Below are 22,218 nucleotides of genomic sequence, written 5' to 3'. Positions count from 1 at the left end.
CACAGACTAATCAACCAAACTTTTTGGGTTGGGTTCTCTTTTATAGTCTGCAGGCATTAAATGAAAGAAGTCAGTGTTCCAGCAGAAGGAGACAACGTTTCAGAAAAGGCATTGTAGCAAACCAAAAAAGAAATTTTAAGCGCAGCAGAGTAACCAGCGCACATACCTGTTAGCTCAGGTGAGTTTAAAAGGCTGCTGTTGATAACAAGGGCATTTGCTAAATAGATGGTGTGTGTGCAACAATATACTGAAAGGTCAATTATATTGTGCAGCTTATCTCACCACCTGTAGTTATTTAGGTGAAAGCTCCAAAATGCTTGCCTAATATGTCTGTTTGTCCAAAAGGAAGTAAAAAGGGAGAGCTAGAAAGATAGCATTGCATCACATTACATGGCAATGCAATGCACAGTTGCTGAAGTTGAACCAAAATGAGCTTGTAATCTGGCTTCTGCAACTTTGAACATGAAAAATCCAATGAGGAGAAGAAAAGCAAAGCCAAAGAGTCCATCCCAAAATCCGACAAACAAGCAAAATGAACAAAAAACATTGAATTCAATTCTTTCTGATTTTAGAAACTGCATTAAAGAAGGGGTGCACCGGTCCTGGAGATACTGCAATACCAGGTCAATGCGTGGAGTGGACAGAGCAAGCTCTTTTTCCATCTCCCTGTTCTAAAAATCCATTTAATATATGGTCCCCAGATAGGGGACGTATCAGATATTAAACTGATAAGAACAGATACTACACTTGATCTTAGCCAAAAGGCCGAGAAGCGATAACCAGAATTGGTTTCAAACTACGGAGCCACCCAAGGATCCTGAAAAGTCCATTTGTGGAGATGAGCTCCTGGACTCCCGTTAAGAAGACATGTTGTCAACCTCTAGATCCCTTACATGCCTGCACTTTTCGGCTTGCTGCTGCTGCAATCCACGCGTTTTAGATCTGCATAACTCCACCTCTTTAAACACAGCACCTTCACCCCCTGCTGTTCCCACCCGCCTCAACACCGTTGGAAGGGAGGAGAACCAATTAAGGCGGGGGGTGGGGTGGAACGAGCAGCTGTCTACCCTTAGCAGGAGGGCTCCTGATTACATACCTCTCCTGCTGCTGCTGCTGCTGGCTGTCCAGCAGCAGACTGAAGGTGGCTGCTGCTGTGCACAGGTATATAAAGGCTCAGAGCCTATTATGACACGCGCAGCCAGCGTTCCATTGCCACATTCCATCTACTGCAGGCAGGATACCTGGCTGGCTGAATGTCGCTGAGAAGCTCACAGAGACCGCCATAAGCAACAGTTTAACAGAATGCCACAGACTAATCAACCAAACTTTTTGGGTTGGGTTCTCTTTTATAGTCTGCAGGCATTAAATGAAAGAAGTCAGTGTTCCAGCAGAAGGAGACAACGTTTCAGAAAAGGCATTGTAGCAAACCAAAAAAGAAATTTTAAGCGCAGCAGAGTAACCAGCGCACATACCTGTTAGCTCAGGTGAGTTTAAAAGGCTGCTGTTGATAACAAGGGCATTTGCTAAATAGATGGTGTGTGTGCAACAATATACTGAAAGGTCAATTATATTGTGCAGCTTATCTCACCACCTGTAGTTATTTAGGTGAAAGCTCCAAAATGCTTGCCTAATATGTCTGTTTATCCAAAAGGAAGTAAAAAGGGAGAGCTAGAAAGATAGCATTGCATCACATTACATGGCAATGCAATGCACAGTTGCTGAAGTTGAACCAAAATGAGCTTGTAATCTGGCTTCTGCAACTTTGAACATGAAAAATCCAATGAGGAGAAGAAAAGCAAAGCCAAAGAGTCCATCCCAAAATCCGACAAACAAGCAAAATGAACAAAAAACATTGAATTCAATTCTTTCTGATTTTAGAAACTGCATTAAAGAAGGGGTGCACCGGTCCTGGAGATACTGCAATACCAGGTCAATGCGTGGAGTGGACAGAGCAAGCTCTTTTTCCATCTCCCTGTTCTAAAAATCCATTTAATATATGGTCCCCAGATAGGGGACGTATCAGATATTAAACTGATAAGAACAGATACTACACTTGATCTTAGCCAAAAGGCCGAGAAGCGATAACCAGAATTGGTTTCAAACTACGGAGCCACCCAAGGTTCCTGAAAAGTCCATTTGTGGAGATGAGCTCCTGGACTCCCGTTAAGAAGACATGTTGTCAACCTCTAGATCCCTTACATGCCTGCACTTTTCGGCTTGCTGCTGCTGCAATCCACGCGTTTTAGATCTGCATAACTCCACCTCTTTAAACACAGCACCTTCACCCCCTGCTGTTCCCACCCGCCTCAACACCGTTGGAAGGGAGGAGAACCAATTAAGGCGGGGGGTGGGGTGGAACGAGCAGCTGTCTACCCTTAGCAGGAGGGCTCCTGATTACATACCTCTCCTGCTGCTGCTGCTGCTGGCTGTCCAGCAGCAGACTGAAGGTGGCTGCTGCTGTGCACAGGTATATAAAGGCTCAGAGCCTATTATGACACGCGCAGCCAGCGTTCCATTGCCACATTCCATCTACTGCAGGCAGGATACCTGGCTGGCTGAATGTCGCTGAGAAGCTCACAGAGACCGCCATAAGCAACAGTTTAACAGAATGCCACAGACTAATCAACCAAACTTTTTGGGTTGGGTTCTCTTTTATAGTCTGCAGGCATTAAATGAAAGAAGTCAGTGTTCCAGCAGAAGGAGACAACGTTTCAGAAAAGGCATTGTAGCAAACCAAAAAAGAAATTTTAAGCGCAGCAGAGTAACCAGCGCACATACCTGTTAGCTCAGGTGAGTTTAAAAGGCTGCTGTTGATAACAAGGGCATTTGCTAAATAGATGGTGTGTGTGCAACAATATACTGAAAGGTCAATTATATTGTGCAACTTATCTCACCACCTGTAGTTATTTAGGTGAAAGCTCCAAAATGCTTGCCTAATATGTCTGTTTATCCAAAAGGAAGTAAAAAGGGAGAGCTAGAAAGATAGCATTGCATCACATTACATGGCAATGCAATGCACAGTTGCTGAAGTTGAACCAAAATGAGCTTGTAATCTGGCTTCTGCAACTTTGAACATGAAAAATCCAATGAGGAGAAGAAAAGCAAAGCCAAAGAGTCCATCCCAAAATCCGACAAACAAGCAAAATGAACAAAAAACATTGAATTCAATTCTTTCTGATTTTAGAAACTGCATTAAAGAAGGGGTGCACCGGTCCTGGAGATACTGCAATACCAGGTCAATGCGTGGAGTGGACAGAGCAAGCTCTTTTTCCATCTCCCTGTTCTAAAAATCCATTTAATATATGGTCCCCAGATAGGGGACGTATCAGATATTAAACTGATAAGAACAGATACTACACTTGATCTTAGCCAAAAGGCCGAGAAGCGATAACCAGAATTGGTTTCAAACTACGGAGCCACCCAAGGATCCTGAAAAGTCCATTTGTGGAGATGAGCTCCTGGACTCCCGTTAAGAAGACATGTTGTCAACCTCTAGATCCCTTACATGCCTGCACTTTTCGGCTTGCTGCTGCTGCAATCCACGCGTTTTAGATCTGCATAACTCCACCTCTTTAAACACAGCACCTTCACCCCCTGCTGTTCCCACCCGCCTCAACACCGTTGGAAGGGAGGAGAACCAATTAAGGCGGGGGGTGGGGTGGAACGAGCAGCTGTCTACCCTTAGCAGGAGGGCTCCTGATTACATACCTCTCCTGCTGCTGGCTGTCCAGCAGCAGACTGAAGGTGGCTGCTGCTGTGCACAGGTATATAAAGGCTCAGAGCCTATTATGACACGCGCAGCCAGCGTTCCATTGCCACATTCCATCTACTGCAGGCAGGATACCTGGCTGGCTGAATGTCGCTGAGAAGCTCACAGAGACCGCCATAAGCAACAGTTTAACAGAATGCCACAGACTAATCAACCAAACTTTTTGGGTTGGGTTCTCTTTTATAGTCTGCAGGCATTAAATGAAAGAAGTCAGTGTTCCAGCAGAAGGAGACAACGTTTCAGAAAAGGCATTGTAGCAAACCAAAAAAGAAATTTTAAGCGCAGCAGAGTAACCAGCGCACATACCTGTTAGCTCAGGTGAGTTTAAAAGGCTGCTGTTGATAACAAGGGCATTTGCTAAATAGATGGTGTGTGTGCAACAATATACTGAAAGGTCAATTATATTGTGCAGCTTATCTCACCACCTGTAGTTATTTAGGTGAAAGCTCCAAAATGCTTGCCTAATATGTCTGTTTATCCAAAAGGAAGTAAAAAGGGAGAGCTAGAAAGATAGCATTGCATCACATTACATGGCAATGCAATGCACAGTTGCTGAAGTTGAACCAAAATGAGCTTGTAATCTGGCTTCTGCAACTTTGAACATGAAAAATCCAATGAGGAGAAGAAAAGCAAAGCCAAAGAGTCCATCCCAAAATCCGACAAACAAGCAAAATGAACAAAAAACATTGAATTCAATTCTTTCTGATTTTAGAAACTGCATTAAAGAAGGGGTGCACCGGTCCTGGAGATACTGCAATACCAGGTCAATGCGTGGAGTGGACAGAGCAAGCTCTTTTTCCATCTCCCTGTTCTAAAAATCCATTTAATATATGGTCCCCAGATAGGGGACGTATCAGATATTAAACTGATAAGAACAGATACTACACTTGATCTTAGCCAAAAGGCCGAGAAGCGATAACCAGAATTGGTTTCAAACTACGGAGCCACCCAAGGATCCTGAAAAGTCCATTTGTGGAGATGAGCTCCTGGACTCCCGTTAAGAAGACATGTTGTCAACCTCTAGATCCCTTACATGCCTGCACTTTTCGGCTTGCTGCTGCTGCAATCCACGCGTTTTAGATCTGCATAACTCCACCTCTTTAAACACAGCACCTTCACCCCCTGCTGTTCCCACCCGCCTCAACACCGTTGGAAGGGAGGAGAACCAATTAAGGCGGGGGGTGGGGTGGAACGAGCAGCTGTCTACCCTTAGCAGGAGGGCTCCTGATTACATACCTCTCCTGCTGCTGCTGCTGCTGGCTGTCCAGCAGCAGACTGAAGGTGGCTGCTGCTGTGCACAGGTATATAAAGGCTCAGAGCCTATTATGACACGCGCAGCCAGCGTTCCATTGCCACATTCCATCTACTGCAGGCAGGATACCTGGCTGGCTGAATGTCGCTGAGAAGCTCACAGAGACCGCCATAAGCAACAGTTTAACAGAATGCCACAGACTAATCAACCAAACTTTTTGGGTTGGGTTCTCTTTTATAGTCTGCAGGCATTAAATGAAAGAAGTCAGTGTTCCAGCAGAAGGAGACAACGTTTCAGAAAAGGCATTGTAGCAAACCAAAAAAGAAATTTTAAGCGCAGCAGAGTAACCAGCGCACATACCTGTTAGCTCAGGTGAGTTTAAAAGGCTGCTGTTGATAACAAGGGCATTTGCTAAATAGATGGTGTGTGTGCAACAATATACTGAAAGGTCAATTATATTGTGCAGCTTATCTCACCACCTGTAGTTATTTAGGTGAAAGCTCCAAAATGCTTGCCTAATATGTCTGTTTATCCAAAAGGAAGTAAAAAGGGAGAGCTAGAAAGATAGCATTGCATCACATTACATGGCAATGCAATGCACAGTTGCTGAAGTTGAACCAAAATGAGCTTGTAATCTGGCTTCTGCAACTTTGAACATGAAAAATCCAATGAGGAGAAGAAAAGCAAAGCCAAAGAGTCCATCCCAAAATCCGACAAACAAGCAAAATGAACAAAAAACATTGAATTCAATTCTTTCTGATTTTAGAAACTGCATTAAAGAAGGGGTGCACCGGTCCTGGAGATACTGCAATACCAGGTCAATGCGTGGAGTGGACAGAGCAAGCTCTTTTTCCATCTCCCTGTTCTAAAAATCCATTTAATATATGGTCCCTAGATAGGGGATGTATCAGATATTAAACTGATAAGAACAGATACTACACTTGATCTTAGCCAAAAGGCCGAGAAGCGATAACCAGAATTGGTTTCAAACTACGGAGCCACCCAAGGATCCTGAAAAGTCCATTTGTGGAGATGAGCTCCTGGACTCCCGTTAAGAAGACATGTTGTCAACCTCTAGATCCCTTACATGCCTGCACTTTTCGGCTTGCTGCTGCTGCAATCCACGCGTTTTAGATCTGCATAACTCCACCTCTTTAAACACAGCACCTTCACCCCCTGCTGTTCCCACCCGCCTCAACACCGTTGGAAGGGAGGAGAACCAATTAAGGCGGGGGGTGGGGTGGAACGAGCAGCTGTCTACCCTTAGCAGGAGGGCTCCTGATTACATACCTCTCCTGCTGCTGCTGCTGCTGGCTGTCCAGCAGCAGACTGAAGGTGGCTGCTGCTGTGCACAGGTATATAAAGGCTCAGAGCCTATTATGACACGCGCAGCCAGCGTTCCATTGCCACATTCCATCTACTGCAGGCAGGATACCTGGCTGGCTGAATGTCGCTGAGAAGCTCACAGAGACCGCCATAAGCAACAGTTTAACAGAATGCCACAGACTAATCAACCAAACTTTTTGGGTTGGGTTCTCTTTTATAGTCTGCAGGCATTAAATGAAAGAAGTCAGTGTTCCAGCAGAAGGAGACAACGTTTCAGAAAAGGCATTGTAGCAAACCAAAAAAGAAATTTTAAGCGCAGCAGAGTAACCAGCGCACATACCTGTTAGCTCAGGTGAGTTTAAAAGGCTGCTGTTGATAACAAGGGCATTTGCTAAATAGATGGTGTGTGTGCAACAATATACTGAAAGGTCAATTATATTGTGCAGCTTATCTCACCACCTGTAGTTATTTAGGTGAAAGCTCCAAAATGCTTGCCTAATATGTCTGTTTATCCAAAAGGAAGTAAAAAGGGAGAGCTAGAAAGATAGCATTGCATCACATTACATGGCAATGCAATGCACAGTTGCTGAAGTTGAACCAAAATGAGCTTGTAATCTGGCTTCTGCAACTTTGAACATGAAAAATCCAATGAGGAGAAGAAAAGCAAAGCCAAAGAGTCCATCCCAAAATCCGACAAACAAGCAAAATGAACAAAAAACATTGAATTCAATTCTTTCTGATTTTAGAAACTGCATTAAAGAAGGGGTGCACCGGTCCTGGAGATACTGCAATACCAGGTCAATGCGTGGAGTGGACAGAGCAAGCTCTTTTTCCATCTCCCTGTTCTAAAAATCCATTTAATATATGGTCCCCAGATAGGGGACGTATCAGATATTAAACTGATAAGAACAGATACTACACTTGATCTTAGCCAAAAGGCCGAGAAGCGATAACCAGAATTGGTTTCAAACTACGGAGCCACCCAAGGATCCTGAAAAGTCCATTTGTGGAGATGAGCTCCTGGACTCCCGTTAAGAAGACATGTTGTCAACCTCTAGATCCCTTACATGCCTGCACTTTTCGGCTTGCTGCTGCTGCAATCCACGCGTTTTAGATCTGCATAACTCCACCTCTTTAAACACAGCACCTTCACCCCCTGCTGTTCCCACCCGCCTCAACACCGTTGGAAGGGAGGAGAACCAATTAAGGCGGGGGGTGGGGTGGAACGAGCAGCTGTCTACCCTTAGCAGGAGGGCTCCTGATTACATACCTCTCCTGCTGCTGCTGCTGGCTGTCCAGCAGCAGACTGAAGGTGGCTGCTGCTGTGCACAGGTATATAAAGGCTCAGAGCCTATTATGACACGCGCAGCCAGCGTTCCATTGCCACATTCCATCTACTGCAGGCAGGATACCTGGCTGGCTGAATGTCGCTGAGAAGCTCACAGAGACCGCCATAAGCAACAGTTTAACAGAATGCCACAGACTAATCAACCAAACTTTTTGGGTTGGGTTCTCTTTTATAGTCTGCAGGCATTAAATGAAAGAAGTCAGTGTTCCAGCAGAAGGAGACAACGTTTCAGAAAAGGCACTGTAGCAAACCAAAAAAGAAATTTTAAGCGCAGCAGAGTAACCAGCGCACATACCTGTTAGCTCAGGTGAGTTTAAAAGGCTGCTGTTGATAACAAGGGCATTTGCTAAATAGATGGTGTGTGTGCAACAATATACTGAAAGGTCAATTATATTGTGCAGCTTATCTCACCACCTGTAGTTATTTAGGTGAAAGCTCCAAAATGCTTGCCTAATATGTCTGTTTATCCAAAAGGAAGTAAAAAGGGAGAGCTAGAAAGATAGCATTGCATCACATTACATGGCAATGCAATGCACAGTTGCTGAAGTTGAACCAAAATGAGCTTGTAATCTGGCTTCTGCAACTTTGAACATGAAAAATCCAATGAGGAGAAGAAAAGCAAAGCCAAAGAGTCCATCCCAAAATCCGACAAACAAGCAAAATGAACAAAAAACATTGAATTCAATTCTTTCTGATTTTAGAAACTGCATTAAAGAAGGGGTGCACCGGTCCTGGAGATACTGCAATACCAGGTCAATGCGTGGAGTGGACAGAGCAAGCTCTTTTTCCATCTCCCTGTTCTAAAAATCCATTTAATATATGGTCCCCAGATAGGGGACGTATCAGATATTAAACTGATAAGAACAGATACTACACTTGATCTTAGCCAAAAGGCCGAGAAGCGATAACCAGAATTGGTTTCAAACTACGGAGCCACCCAAGGATCCTGAAAAGTCCATTTGTGGAGATGAGCTCCTGGACTCCCGTTAAGAAGACATGTTGTCAACCTCTAGATCCCTTACATGCCTGCACTTTTCGGCTTGCTGCTGCTGCAATCCACGCGTTTTAGATCTGCATAACTCCACCTCTTTAAACACAGCACCTTCACCCCCTGCTGTTCCCACCCGCCTCAACACCGTTGGAAGGGAGGAGAACCAATTAAGGCGGGGGGTGGGGTGGAACGAGCAGCTGTCTACCCTTAGCAGGAGGGCTCCTGATTACATACCTCTCCTGCTGCTGCTGCTGCTGGCTGTCCAGCAGCAGACTGAAGGTGGCTGCTGCTGTGCACAGGTATATAAAGGCTCAGAGCCTATTATGACACGCGCAGCCAGCGTTCCATTGCCACATTCCATCTACTGCAGGCAGGATACCTGGCTGGCTGAATGTCGCTGAGAAGCTCACAGAGACCGCCATAAGCAACAGTTTAACAGAATGCCACAGACTAATCAACCAAACTTTTTGGGTTGGGTTCTCTTTTATAGTCTGCAGGCATTAAATGAAAGAAGTCAGTGTTCCAGCAGAAGGAGACAACGTTTCAGAAAAGGCATTGTAGCAAACCAAAAAAGAAATTTTAAGCGCAGCAGAGTAACCAGCGCACATACCTGTTAGCTCAGGTGAGTTTAAAAGGCTGCTGTTGATAACAAGGGCATTTGCTAAATAGATGGTGTGTGTGCAACAATATACTGAAAGGTCAATTATATTGTGCAGCTTATCTCACCACCTGTAGTTATTTAGGTGAAAGCTCCAAAATGCTTGCCTAATATGTCTGTTTATCCAAAAGGAAGTAAAAAGGGAGAGCTAGAAAGATAGCATTGCATCACATTACATGGCAATGCAATGCACAGTTGCTGAAGTTGAACCAAAATGAGCTTGTAATCTGGCTTCTGCAACTTTGAACATGAAAAATCCAATGAGGAGAAGAAAAGCAAAGCCAAAGAGTCCATCCCAAAATCCGACAAACAAGCAAAATGAACAAAAAACATTGAATTCAATTCTTTCTGATTTTAGAAACTGCATTAAAGATGGGGTGCACCGGTCCTGGAGATACTGCAATACCAGGTCAATGCGTGGAGTGGACAGAGCAAGCTCTTTTTCCATCTCCCTGTTCTAAAAATCCATTTAATATATGGTCCCCAGATAGGGGACGTATCAGATATTAAACTGATAAGAACAGATACTACACTTGATCTTAGCCAAAAGGCCGAGAAGCGATAACCAGAATTGGTTTCAAACTACGGAGCCACCCAAGGATCCTGAAAAGTCCATTTGTGGAGATGAGCTCCTGGACTCCCGTTAAGAAGACATGTTGTCAACCTCTAGATCCCTTACATGCCTGCACTTTTCGGCTTGCTGCTGCTGCAATCCACGCGTTTTAGATCTGCATAACTCCACCTCTTTAAACACAGCACCTTCACCCCCTGCTGTTCCCACCCGCCTCAACACCGTTGGAAGGGAGGAGAACCAATTAAGGCGGGGGGTGGGGTGGAACGAGCAGCTGTCTACCCTTAGCAGGAGGGCTCCTGATTACATACCTCTCCTGCTGCTGCTGCTGCTGGCTGTCCAGCAGCAGACTGAAGGTGGCTGCTGCTGTGCACAGGTATATAAAGGCTCAGAGCCTATTATGACACGCGCAGCCAGCGTTCCATTGCCACATTCCATCTACTGCAGGCAGGATACCTGGCTGGCTGAATGTCGCTGAGAAGCTCACAGAGACCGCCATAAGCAACAGTTTAACAGAATGCCACAGACTAATCAACCAAACTTTTTGGGTTGGGTTCTCTTTTATAGTCTGCAGGCATTAAATGAAAGAAGTCAGTGTTCCAGCAGAAGGAGACAACGTTTCAGAAAAGGCATTGTAGCAAACCAAAAAAGAAATTTTAAGCGCAGCAGAGTAACCAGCGCACATACCTGTTAGCTCAGGTGAGTTTAAAAGGCTGCTGTTGATAACAAGGGCATTTGCTAAATAGATGGTGTGTGTGCAACAATATACTGAAAGGTCAATTATATTGTGCAGCTTATCTCACCACCTGTAGTTATTTAGGTGAAAGCTCCAAAATGCTTGCCTAATATGTCTGTTTATCCAAAAGGAAGTAAAAAGGGAGAGCTAGAAAGATAGCATTGCATCACATTACATGGCAATGCAATGCACAGTTGCTGAAGTTGAACCAAAATGAGCTTGTAATCTGGCTTCTGCAACTTTGAACATGAAAAATCCAATGAGGAGAAGAAAAGCAAAGCCAAAGAGTCCATCCCAAAATCCGACAAACAAGCAAAATGAACAAAAAACATTGAATTCAATTCTTTCTGATTTTAGAAACTGCATTAAAGAAGGGGTGCACCGGTCCTGGAGATACTGCAATACCAGGTCAATGCGTGGAGTGGACAGAGCAAGCTCTTTTTCCATCTCCCTGTTCTAAAAATCCATTTAATATATGGTCCCCAGATAGGGGACGTATCAGATATTAAACTGATAAGAACAGATACTACACTTGATCTTAGCCAAAAGGCCGAGAAGCGATAACCAGAATTGGTTTCAAACTACGGAGCCACCCAAGGATCCTGAAAAGTCCATTTGTGGAGATGAGCTCCTGGACTCCCGTTAAGAAGACATGTTGTCAACCTCTAGATCCCTTACATGCCTGCACTTTTCGGCTTGCTGCTGCTGCAATCCACGCGTTTTAGATCTGCATAACTCCACCTCTTTAAACACAGCACCTTCACCCCCTGCTGTTCCCACCCGCCTCAACACCGTTGGAAGGGAGGAGAACCAATTAAGGCGGGGGGTGGGGTGGAACGAGCAGCTGTCTACCCTTAGCAGGAGGGCTCCTGATTACATACCTCTCCTGCTGCTGCTGCTGCTGGCTGTCCAGCAGCAGACTGAAGGTGGCTGCTGCTGTGCACAGGTATATAAAGGCTCAGAGCCTATTATGACACGCGCAGCCAGCGTTCCATTGCCACATTCCATCTACTGCAGGCAGGATACCTGGCTGGCTGAATGTCGCTGAGAAGCTCACAGAGACCGCCATAAGCAACAGTTTAACAGAATGCCACAGACTAATCAACCAAACTTTTTGGGTTGGGTTCTCTTTTATAGTCTGCAGGCATTAAATGAAAGAAGTCAGTGTTCCAGCAGAAGGAGACAACGTTTCAGAAAAGGCATTGTAGCAAACCAAAAAAGAAATTTTAAGCGCAGCAGAGTAACCAGCGCACATACCTGTTAGCTCAGGTGAGTTTAAAAGGCTGCTGTTGATAACAAGGGCATTTGCTAAATAGATGGTGTGTGTGCAACAATATACTGAAAGGTCAATTATATTGTGCAGCTTATCTCACCACCTGTAGTTATTTAGGTGAAAGCTCCAAAATGCTTGCCTAATATGTCTGTTTATCCAAAAGGAAGTAAAAAGGGAGAGCTAGAAAGATAGCATTGCATCACATTACATGGCAATGCAATGCACAGTTGCTGAAGTTGAACCAAAATGAGCTTGTAATCTGGCTTCTGCAACTTTGAACATGAAAAATCCAATGAGGAGAAGAAAAGCAAAGCCAAAGAGTCCATCCCAAAATCCGACAAACAAGCAAAATGAACAAAAAACATTGAATTCAATTCTTTCTGATTTTAGAAACTGCATTAAAGAAGGGGTGCACCGGTCCTGGAGATACTGCAATACCAGGTCAATGCGTGGAGTGGACAGAGCAAGCTCTTTTTCCATCTCCCTGTTCTAAAAATCCATTTAATATATGGTCCCCAGATAGGGGACGTATCAGATATTAAACTGATAAGAACAGATACTACACTTGATCTTAGCCAAAAGGCCGAGAAGCGATAACCAGAATTGGTTTCAAACTACGGAGCCACCCAAGGATCCTGAAAAGTCCATTTGTGGAGATGAGCTCCTGGACTCCCGTTAAGAAGACATGTTGTCAACCTCTAGATCCCTTACATGCCTGCACTTTTCGGCTTGCTGCTGCTGCAATCCACGCGTTTTAGATCTGCATAACTCCACCTCTTTAAACACAGCACCTTCACCCCCTGCTGTTCCCACCCGCCTCAACACCGTTGGAAGGGAGGAGAACCAATTAAGGCGGGGGGTGGGGTGGAACGAGCAGCTGTCTACCCTTAGCAGGAGGGCTCCTGATTACATACCTCTCCTGCTGCTGCTGCTGCTGGCTGTCCAGCAGCAGACTGAAGGTGGCTGCTGCTGTGCACAGGTATATAAAGGCTCAGAGCCTATTATGACACGCGCAGCCAGCGTTCCATTGCCACATTCCATCTACTGCAGGCAGGATACCTGGCTGGCTGAATGTCGCTGAGAAGCTCACAGAGACCGCCATAAGCAACAGTTTAACAGAATGCCACAGACTAATCAACCAAACTTTTTGGGTTGGGTTCTCTTTTATAGTCTGCAGGCATTAAATGAAAGAAGTCAGTGTTCCAGCAGAAGGAGACAACGTTTCAGAAAAGGCATTGTAGCAAACCAAAAAAGAAATTTTAAGCGCAGCAGAGTAACCAGCGCACATACCTGTTAGCTCAGGTGAGTTTAAAAGGCTGCTGTTGATAACAAGGGCATTTGCTAAATAGATGGTGTGTGTGCAACAATATACTGAAAGGTCAATTATATTGTGCAGCTTATCTCACCACCTGTAGTTATTTAGGTGAAAGCTCCAAAATGCTTGCCTAATATGTCTGTTTATCCAAAAGGAAGTAAAAAGGGAGAGCTAGAAAGATAGCATTGCATCACATTACATGGCAATGCAATGCACAGTTGCTGAAGTTGAACCAAAATGAGCTTGTAATCTGGCTTCTGCAACTTTGAACATGAAAAATCCAATGAGGAGAAGAAAAGCAAAGCCAAAGAGTCCATCCCAAAATCCGACAAACAAGCAAAATGAACAAAAAACATTGAATTCAATTCTTTCTGATTTTAGAAACTGCATTAAAGAAGGGGTGCACCGGTCCTGGAGATACTGCAATACCAGGTCAATGCGTGGAGTGGACAGAGCAAGCTCTTTTTCCATCTCCCTGTTCTAAAAATCCATTTAATATATGGTCCCCAGATAGGGGACGTATCAGATATTAAACTGATAAGAACAGATACTACACTTGATCTTAGCCAAAAGGCCGAGAAGCGATAACCAGAATTGGTTTCAAACTACGGAGCCACCCAAGGATCCTGAAAAGTCCATTTGTGGAGATGAGCTCCTGGACTCCCGTTAAGAAGACATGTTGTCAACCTCTAGATCCCTTACATGCCTGCACTTTTCGGCTTGCTGCTGCTGCAATCCACGCGTTTTAGATCTGCATAACTCCACCTCTTTAAACACAGCACCTTCACCCCCTGCTGTTCCCACCCGCCTCAACACCGTTGGAAGGGAGGAGAACCAATTAAGGCGGGGGGTGGGGTGGAACGAGCAGCTGTCTACCCTTAGCAGGAGGGCTCCTGATTACATACCTCTCCTGCTGCTGCTGCTGCTGGCTGTCCAGCAGCAGACTGAAGGTGGCTGCTGCTGTGCACAGGTATATAAAGGCTCAGAGCCTATTATGACACGCGCAGCCAGCGTTCCATTGCCACATTCCATCTACTGCAGGCAGGATACCTGGCTGGCTGAATGTCGCTGAGAAGCTCACAGAGACCGCCATAAGCAACAGTTTAACAGAATGCCACAGACTAATCAACCAAACTTTTTGGGTTGGGTTCTCTTTTATAGTCTGCAGGCATTAAATGAAAGAAGTCAGTGTTCCAGCAGAGGGAGACAACGTTTCAGAAAAGGCATTGTAGCAAACCAAAAAAGAAATTTTAAGCGCAGCAGAGTAACCAGCGCACATACCTGTTAGCTCAGGTGAGTTTAAAAGGCTGCTGTTGATAACAAGGGCATTTGCTAAATAGATGGTGTGTGTGCAACAATATACTGAAAGGTCAATTATATTGTGCAGCTTATCTCACCACCTGTAGTTATTTAGGTGAAAGCTCCAAAATGCTTGCCTAATATGTCTGTTTATCCAAAAGGAAGTAAAAAGGGAGAGCTAGAAAGATAGCATTGCATCACATTACATGGCAATGCAATGCACAGTTGCTGAAGTTGAACCAAAATGAGCTTGTAATCTGGCTTCTGCAACTTTGAACATGAAAAATCCAATGAGGAGAAGAAAAGCAAAGCCAAAGAGTCCATCCCAAAATCCGACAAACAAGCAAAATGAACAAAAAACATTGAATTCAATTCTTTCTGATTTTAGAAACTGCATTAAAGAAGGGGTGCACCGGTCCTGGAGATACTGCAATACCAGGTCAATGCGTGGAGTGGACAGAGCAAGCTCTTTTTCCATCTCCCTGTTCTAAAAATCCATTTAATATATGGTCCCCAGATAGGGGACGTATCAGATATTAAACTGATAAGAACAGATACTACACTTGATCTTAGCCAAAAGGCCGAGAAGCGATAACCAGAATTGGTTTCAAACTACGGAGCCACCCAAGGATCCTGAAAAGTCCATTTGTGGAGATGAGCTCCTGGACTCCCGTTAAGAAGACATGTTGTCAACCTCTAGATCCCTTACATGCCTGCACTTTTCGGCTTGCTGCTGCTGCAATCCACGCGTTTTAGATCTGCATAACTCCACCTCTTTAAACACAGCACCTTCACCCCCTGCTGTTCCCACCCGCCTCAACACCGTTGGAAGGGAGGAGAACCAATTAAGGCGGGGGGTGGGGTGGAACGAGCAGCTGTCTACCCTTAGCAGGAGGGCTCCTGATTACATACCTCTCCTGCTGCTGCTGCTGCTGGCTGTCCAGCAGCAGACTGAAGGTGGCTGCTGCTGTGCACAGGTATATAAAGGCTCAGAGCCTATTATGACACGCGCAGCCAGCGTTCCATTGCCACATTCCATCTGCTGCAGGCAGGATACCTGGCTGGCTGAATGTCGCTGAGAAGCTCACAGAGACCGCCATAAGCAACAGTTTAACAGAATGCCACAGACTAATCAACCAAACTTTTTGGGTTGGGTTCTCTTTTATAGTCTGCAGGCATTAAATGAAAGAAGTCAGTGTTCCAGCAGAAGGAGACAACGTTTCAGAAAAGGCATTGTAGCAAACCAAAAAAGAAATTTTAAGCGCAGCAGAGTAACCAGCGCACATACCTGTTAGCTCAGGTGAGTTTAAAAGGCTGCTGTTGATAACAAGGGCATTTGCTAAATAGATGGTGTGTGTGCAACAATATACTGAAAGGTCAATTATATTGTGCAGCTTATCTCACCACCTGTAGTTATTTAGGTGAAAGCTCCAAAATGCTTGCCTAATATGTCTGTTTATCCAAAAGGAAGTAAAAAGGGAGAGCTAGAAAGATAGCATTGCATCACATTACATGGCAATGCAATGCACAGTTGCTGAAGTTGAACCAAAATGAGCTTGTAATCTGGCTTCTGCAACTTTGAACATGAAAAATCCAATGAGGAGAAGAAAAGCAAAGCCAAAGAGTCCATCCCAAAATCCGACAAACAAGCAAAATGAACAAAAAACATTGAATTCAATTCTTTCTGATTTTAGAAACTGCATTAAAGAAGGGGTGCACCGGTCCTGGAGATACTGCAATACCAGGTCAATGCGTGGAGTGGACAGAGCAAGCTCTTTTTCCATCTCCCTGTTCTAAAAATCCATTTAATATATGGTCCCCAGATAGGGGACGTATCAGATATTAAACTGATAAGAACAGATACTACACTTGATCTTAGCCAAAAGGCCGAGAAGCGATAACCAGAATTGGTTTCAAACTACGGAGCCACCCAAGGATCCTGAAAAGTCCATTTGTGGAGATGAGCTCCTGGACTCCCGTTAAGAAGACATGTTGTCAACCTCTAGATCCCTTACATGCCTGCACTTTTCGGCTTGCTGCTGCTGCAATCCACGCGTTTTAGATCTGCATAACTCCACCTCTTTAAACACAGCACCTTCACCCCCTGCTGTTCCCACCCGCCTCAACACCGTTGGAAGGGAGGAGAACCAATTAAGGCGGGGGGTGGGGTGGAACGAGCAGCTGTCTACCCTTAGCAGGAGGGCTCCTGATTACATACCTCTCCTGCTGCTGCTGCTGCTGGCTGTCCAGCAGCAGACTGAAGGTGGCTGCTGCTGTGCACAGGTATATAAAGGCTCAGAGCCTATTATGACACGCGCAGCCAGCGTTCCATTGCCACATTCCATCTACTGCAGGCAGGATACCTGGCTGGCTGAATGTCGCTGAGAAGCTCACAGAGACCGCCATAAGCAACAGTTTAACAGAATGCCACAGACTAATCAACCAAACTTTTTGGGTTGGGTTCTCTTTTATAGTCTGCAGGCATTAAATGAAAGAAGTCAGTGTTCCAGCAGAAGGAGACAACGTTTCAGAAAAGGCATTGTAGCAAACCAAAAAAGAAATTTTAAGCGCAGCAGAGTAACCAGCGCACATACCTGTTAGCTCAGGTGAGTTTAAAAGGCTGCTGTTGATAGCAAGGGCATTTGCTAAATAGATGGTGTGTGTGCAACAATATACTGAAAGGTCAATTATATTGTGCAGCTTATCTCACCACCTGTAGTTATTTAGGTGAAAGCTCCAAAATGCTTGCCTAATATGTCTGTTTATCCAAAAGGAAGTAAAAAGGGAGAGCTAGAAAGATAGCATTGCATCACATTACATGGCAATGCAATGCACAGTTGCTGAAGTTGAACCAAAATGAGCTTGTAATCTGGCTTCTGCAACTTTGAACATGAAAAATCCAATGAGGAGAAGAAAAGCAAAGCCAAAGAGTCCATCCCAAAATCCGACAAACAAGCAAAATGAACAAAAAACATTGAATTCAATTCTTTCTGATTTTAGAAACTGCATTAAAGAAGGGGTGCACCGGTCCTGGAGATACTGCAATACCAGGTCAATGCGTGGAGTGGACAGAGCAAGCTCTTTTTCCATCTCCCTGTTCTAAAAATCCATTTAATATATGGTCTCCAGATAGGGGACGTATCAGATATTAAACTGATAAGAACAGATTTTTTTTTTTTTTTTTTTTTTTTTTTTTTTTTTTTTCCACTCAGATTACAAGTCCCATATTTACCATTTCATGCTTTGCAATGATTTCCAAATGGTATTAGGTTGTTATCCATCATTGTGGGTCATATATCCATTTTTCCAATCTTATTTTATATATATACGTTTATATTATCACAATACAGTTATTCCATATTCTTTACATCACAACATTACAATCTTTACCATTACGATTTAAGGCAACATTCCTCTCTTCAGGCCATATGCTGCCAAGGCATTCAAAAGCCTTCCATCCAGAAACCGACCATCCCAAGCTTCTTCTACCTCTTTAGCCAACGACTGAGGTATTCTGTAAGTTGAAAAAAAACGATGCATATCGCTATAAATGTTATTCCACACTTTGCGCCTTAGACTAGCCTGAGTCCCCCCTTCACAACTCTCTAGCATTTTCAACACTTCTTGTCTCTCCTCCATCTCCCTCATATTTTTTTCTGAAACATCCTTTGCTTCACTAGAGTCCTTCCCAGATGACAAAACTCCTTCAATTTCTTCTCTGGCTTCACATGCGACATCCTCTCTTTCTTCTTCACTAGTTTCTTCACCCTCCTCCTCCTCTTCCATATTACTTACAGCACCTTCCTTTTCATCCTGACTGGAGGACTCACTTTCCTCCTGATCTTCTGACTCCCTATCCACCTCCACTTCTTCTTCCAAGCTAGTATTTTCAATCTCAACGCCTGTGATATCACTCTCAGTATCTTCTTCCATATGATCACCTTCTTTTCTTATATCTCTTATTTGTTCCTCCTTCTTTTGAGATATGTTCTCTTCCGTTTCATCATGGGGGGCAGCTTCAGACTCTTCTTCATTTCCATCTTCCTTGTCAACTGACTTCTCCTCCCTTTTATTGACAGGACAGCAATCATATAAATGACCACTGCCACCACATAGATTACATTTCTTACTTTTTTCACAATTCTCTGCCTTATGTCCCACTTCTTCACACTTGGCACACCACTGTAATGTACAGGAATCCTTTTCATGGCCATACTGTTTACAACGCCTACAAAACTTCGGCATACCTGTAAAGAACATATCTCCATTAACTGTCCCGATTTTGAATCTACTTGGTGGGAGTACCACAACACCATCCAAACTTTCCTTGAACTTGACCAGGAACCTCCACCTCGTGGTCCAAAAACCATATCGGTTAAACATTTTGCCAGCAGAACTCACTTTCTCACAGTACCGGGATAAAAAGGTCATGATCTCTTCTTCCAATATGAAAGGACTATACATCCTTATTACTATTAGCCTTTCCTTCCTAGGAAAATGCGACACAAAAAAAACACCTTCAAGTATCGAATCTTCCTTCACTAGATCCATTCTCTTCCAAAAGTCAGAAAAGATATCTTCTGAACAAAAAATAACATCATATATCCCTCTCTTCGGGAACTCCAACATAGACAAAACTTGTTCCATTTGAACTTCCAATAGTCCAAACAAAATCTTCTCTACCAAAAAAAACAAGCCAGACTTCTTCTTCTCTGGATCCAAAAAAATAAACCGCACTGCATTCTTCAGTCTTGCAAAAACTGGGAGCTCTTCACAGGTCAGCATATTTGGGCTTCTCCCGTCCATATCTTCACACCAAACGTGGCAAAAATCCTCCTCGCCTACTTAAAAAAAGCAGGCAGGCTGATCGCCCCTCGTTGCCCAGGGACTAATCCGGCTCCCCAAAAGCAGCAAGGGGGTGAAGCCGCACTGCTACATGCAGCGATTCCCCGAGGCCAAGGAGCCGGGTACCCAAGGCACCTCTCAGCCAAGACCAAGGCAGCAACCGGTAGATCACTGCACTTGATCTTAGCCAAAAGGCCGAGAAGCGATAACCAGAATTGGTTTCAAACTACGGAGCCACCCAAGGATCCTGAAAAGTCCATTTGTGGAGATGAGCTCCTGGACTCCCGTTAAGAAGACATGTTGTCAACCTCTAGATCCCTTACATGCCTGCACTTTTCGGCTTGCTGCTGCTGCAATCCACGCGTTTTAGATCTGCATAACTCCACCTCTTTAAACACAGCACCTTCACCCCCTGCTGTTCCCACCCGCCTCAACACTGTTGGAAGGGAGGAGAACCAATTAAGGCGGGGGGTGGGGTGGAACGAGCAGCTGTCTACCCTTAGCAGGAGGGCTCCTGATTACATACCTCTCCTGCTGCTGCTGCTGCTGGCTGTCCAGCAGCAGACTGAAGGTGGCTGCTGCTGTGCACAGGTATATAAAGGCTCAGAGCCTATTATGACACGCGCAGCCAGCGTTCCATTGCCACATTCCATCTACTGCAGGCAGGATACCTGGCTGGCTGAATGTCGCTGAGAAGCTCACAGAGACCGCCATAAGCAACAGTTTAACAGAATGCCACAGACTAATCAACCAAACTTTTTGGGTTGGGTTCTCTTTTATAGTCTGCAGGCATTAAATGAAAGAAGTCAGTGTTCCAGCAGAAGGAGACAACGTTTCAGAAAAGGCATTGTAGCAAACCAAAAAAGAAATTTTAAGCGCAGCAGAGTAACCAGCGCACATACCTGTTAGCTCAGGTGAGTTTAAAAGGCTGCTGTTGATAACAAGGGCATTTGCTAAATAGATGGTGTGTGTGCAACAATATACTGAAAGGTCAATTATATTGTGCAGCTTATCTCACCACCTGTAGTTATTTAGGTGAAAGCTCCAAAATGCTTGCCTAATATGTCTGTTTATCCAAAAGGAAGTAAAAAGGGAGAGCTAGAAAGATAGCATTGCATCACATTACATGGCAATGCAATGCACAGTTGCTGAAGTTGAACCAAAATGAGCTTGTAATCTGGCTTCTGCAACTTTGAACATGAAAAATCCAATGAGGAGAAGAAAAGCAAAGCCAAAGAGTCCATCCCAAAATCCGACAAACAAGCAAAATGAACAAAAAACATTGAATTCAATTCTTTCTGATTTTAGAAACTGCATTAAAGAAGGGGTGCACCGGTCCTGGAGATACTGCAATACCAGGTCAATGCGTGGAGTGGACAGAGCAAGCTCTTTTTCCATCTCCCTGTTCTAAAAATCCATTTAATATATGGTCCCCAGATAGGGGACGTATCAGATATTAAACTGATAAGAACAGATACTACACTTGATCTTAGCCAAAAGGCCGAGAAGCGATAACCAGAATTGGTTTCAAACTACGGAGCCACCCAAGGATCCTGAAAAGTCCATTTGTGGAGATGAGCTCCTGGACTCCCATTAAGAAGACATGTTGTCAACCTCTAGATCCCTTACATGCCTGCACTTTTCGGCTTGCTGCTGCTGCAATCCACGCGTTTTAGATCTGCATAACTCCACCTCTTTAAACACAGCACCTTCACCCCCTGCTGTTCCCACCCGCCTCAACACCGTTGGAAGGGAGGAGAACCAATTAAGGCGGGGGGTGGGGTGGAACGAGCAGCTGTCTACCCTTAGCAGGAGGGCTCCTGATTACATACCTCTCCTGCTGCTGCTGCTGCTGGCTGTCCAGCAGCAGACTGAAGGTGGCTGCTGCTGTGCACAGGTATATAAAGGCTCAGAGCCTATTATGACACGCGCAGCCAGCGTTCCATTGCCACATTCCATCTACTGCAGGCAGGATACCTGGCTGGCTGAATGTCGCTGAGAAGCTCACAGAGACTGCCATAAGCAACAGTTTAACAGAATGCCACAGACTAATCAACCAAACTTTTTGGGTTGGGTTCTCTTTTATAGTCTGCAGGCATTAAATGAAAGAAGTCAGTGTTCCAGCAGAAGGAGACAACGTTTCAGAAAAGGCATTGTAGCAAACCAAAAAAGAAATTTTAAGCGCAGCAGAGTAACCAGCGCACATACCTGTTAGCTGAGGTGAGTTTAAAAGGCTGCTGTTGATAACAAGGGCATTTGCTAAATAGATGGTGTGTGTGCAACAATATACTGAAAGGTCAATTATATTGTGCAGCTTATCTCACCACCTGTAGTTATTTAGGTGAAAGCTCCAAAATGCTTGCCTAATATGTCTGTTTATCCAAAAGGAAGTAAAAAGGGAGAGCTAGAAAGATAGCATTGCATCACATTACATGGCAATGCAATGCACAGTTGCTGAAGTTGAACCAAAATGAGCTTGTAATCTGGCTTCTGCAACTTTGAACATGAAAAATCCAATGAGGAGAAGAAAAGCAAAGCCAAAGAGTCCATCCCAAAATCCGACAAACAAGCAAAATGAACAAAAAACATTGAATTCAATTCTTTCTGATTTTAGAAACTGCATTAAAGAAGGGGTGCACCGGTCCTGGAGATACTGCAATACCAGGTCAATGCGTGGAGTGGACAGAGCAAGCTCTTTTTCCATCTCCCTGTTCTAAAAATCCATTTAATATATGGTCCCCAGATAGGGGACGTATCAGATATTAAACTGATAAGAACAGATACTACACTTGATCTTAGCCAAAAGGCCGAGAAGCGATAACCAGAATTGGTTTC

General features: G+C 44.4%; 16 non-coding genes across 16 annotated transcripts; all 16 read right to left on the bottom strand.

Annotated features, from left to right (window-relative positions):
• Positions 1-586: 586 nt before the first annotated feature.
• On the bottom strand, positions 587-777 carry LOC141191852 (U2 spliceosomal RNA). Its single transcript, XR_012265552.1, has one exon. It is a non-coding gene; the product is annotated as a U2 spliceosomal RNA (small nuclear RNA).
• A 1,115-nt stretch (positions 778-1,892) lies between these two features.
• On the bottom strand, positions 1,893-2,083 carry LOC141191851 (U2 spliceosomal RNA). The gene has a single exon (XR_012265551.1). It is a non-coding gene; the product is annotated as a U2 spliceosomal RNA (small nuclear RNA).
• A 1,115-nt stretch (positions 2,084-3,198) lies between these two features.
• LOC141191849 (U2 spliceosomal RNA) lies at positions 3,199-3,389 on the bottom strand. The gene has a single exon (XR_012265550.1). It is a non-coding gene; the product is annotated as a U2 spliceosomal RNA (small nuclear RNA).
• Positions 3,390-4,495: 1,106 nt separating this feature from the next.
• On the bottom strand, positions 4,496-4,686 carry LOC141191848 (U2 spliceosomal RNA). The gene has a single exon (XR_012265549.1). It is a non-coding gene; the product is annotated as a U2 spliceosomal RNA (small nuclear RNA).
• A 1,115-nt stretch (positions 4,687-5,801) lies between these two features.
• On the bottom strand, positions 5,802-5,992 carry LOC141192102 (U2 spliceosomal RNA). The gene has a single exon (XR_012265794.1). It is a non-coding gene; the product is annotated as a U2 spliceosomal RNA (small nuclear RNA).
• A 1,115-nt stretch (positions 5,993-7,107) lies between these two features.
• Positions 7,108-7,298, bottom strand: LOC141191847 (U2 spliceosomal RNA). The gene has a single exon (XR_012265548.1). It is a non-coding gene; the product is annotated as a U2 spliceosomal RNA (small nuclear RNA).
• Positions 7,299-8,410: 1,112 nt separating this feature from the next.
• LOC141191846 (U2 spliceosomal RNA) lies at positions 8,411-8,601 on the bottom strand. The gene has a single exon (XR_012265547.1). It is a non-coding gene; the product is annotated as a U2 spliceosomal RNA (small nuclear RNA).
• Positions 8,602-9,716: 1,115 nt separating this feature from the next.
• On the bottom strand, positions 9,717-9,907 carry LOC141192022 (U2 spliceosomal RNA). The gene has a single exon (XR_012265718.1). It is a non-coding gene; the product is annotated as a U2 spliceosomal RNA (small nuclear RNA).
• A 1,115-nt stretch (positions 9,908-11,022) lies between these two features.
• LOC141191845 (U2 spliceosomal RNA) lies at positions 11,023-11,213 on the bottom strand. Its single transcript, XR_012265546.1, has one exon. It is a non-coding gene; the product is annotated as a U2 spliceosomal RNA (small nuclear RNA).
• A 1,115-nt stretch (positions 11,214-12,328) lies between these two features.
• LOC141191844 (U2 spliceosomal RNA) lies at positions 12,329-12,519 on the bottom strand. Its single transcript, XR_012265545.1, has one exon. It is a non-coding gene; the product is annotated as a U2 spliceosomal RNA (small nuclear RNA).
• Positions 12,520-13,634: 1,115 nt separating this feature from the next.
• Positions 13,635-13,825, bottom strand: LOC141191843 (U2 spliceosomal RNA). The gene has a single exon (XR_012265544.1). It is a non-coding gene; the product is annotated as a U2 spliceosomal RNA (small nuclear RNA).
• A 1,115-nt stretch (positions 13,826-14,940) lies between these two features.
• On the bottom strand, positions 14,941-15,131 carry LOC141191842 (U2 spliceosomal RNA). Its single transcript, XR_012265543.1, has one exon. It is a non-coding gene; the product is annotated as a U2 spliceosomal RNA (small nuclear RNA).
• A 1,115-nt stretch (positions 15,132-16,246) lies between these two features.
• On the bottom strand, positions 16,247-16,437 carry LOC141191840 (U2 spliceosomal RNA). Its single transcript, XR_012265541.1, has one exon. It is a non-coding gene; the product is annotated as a U2 spliceosomal RNA (small nuclear RNA).
• Positions 16,438-17,552: 1,115 nt separating this feature from the next.
• LOC141192182 (U2 spliceosomal RNA) lies at positions 17,553-17,752 on the bottom strand. Its single transcript, XR_012265849.1, has one exon. It is a non-coding gene; the product is annotated as a U2 spliceosomal RNA (small nuclear RNA).
• A 2,953-nt stretch (positions 17,753-20,705) lies between these two features.
• On the bottom strand, positions 20,706-20,896 carry LOC141191839 (U2 spliceosomal RNA). The gene has a single exon (XR_012265540.1). It is a non-coding gene; the product is annotated as a U2 spliceosomal RNA (small nuclear RNA).
• Positions 20,897-22,011: 1,115 nt separating this feature from the next.
• Positions 22,012-22,202, bottom strand: LOC141191838 (U2 spliceosomal RNA). Its single transcript, XR_012265539.1, has one exon. It is a non-coding gene; the product is annotated as a U2 spliceosomal RNA (small nuclear RNA).
• Between the last annotated feature and the right edge of the window lie 16 nt (positions 22,203-22,218).

The sequence above is a fragment of the Phyllobates terribilis genome, unplaced genomic scaffold (genome assembly GCF_046119375.1).
Source record: "Phyllobates terribilis strain yellow unplaced genomic scaffold, ASM4611937v1 Scaffold_52__1_contigs__length_9100884, whole genome shotgun sequence".
Taxonomy (NCBI): domain Eukaryota; kingdom Metazoa; phylum Chordata; class Amphibia; order Anura; family Dendrobatidae; genus Phyllobates; species Phyllobates terribilis.
Note: the sequence above shows the minus strand (reverse complement) of the source record. Positions and strands in the feature narration are given on the sequence as shown.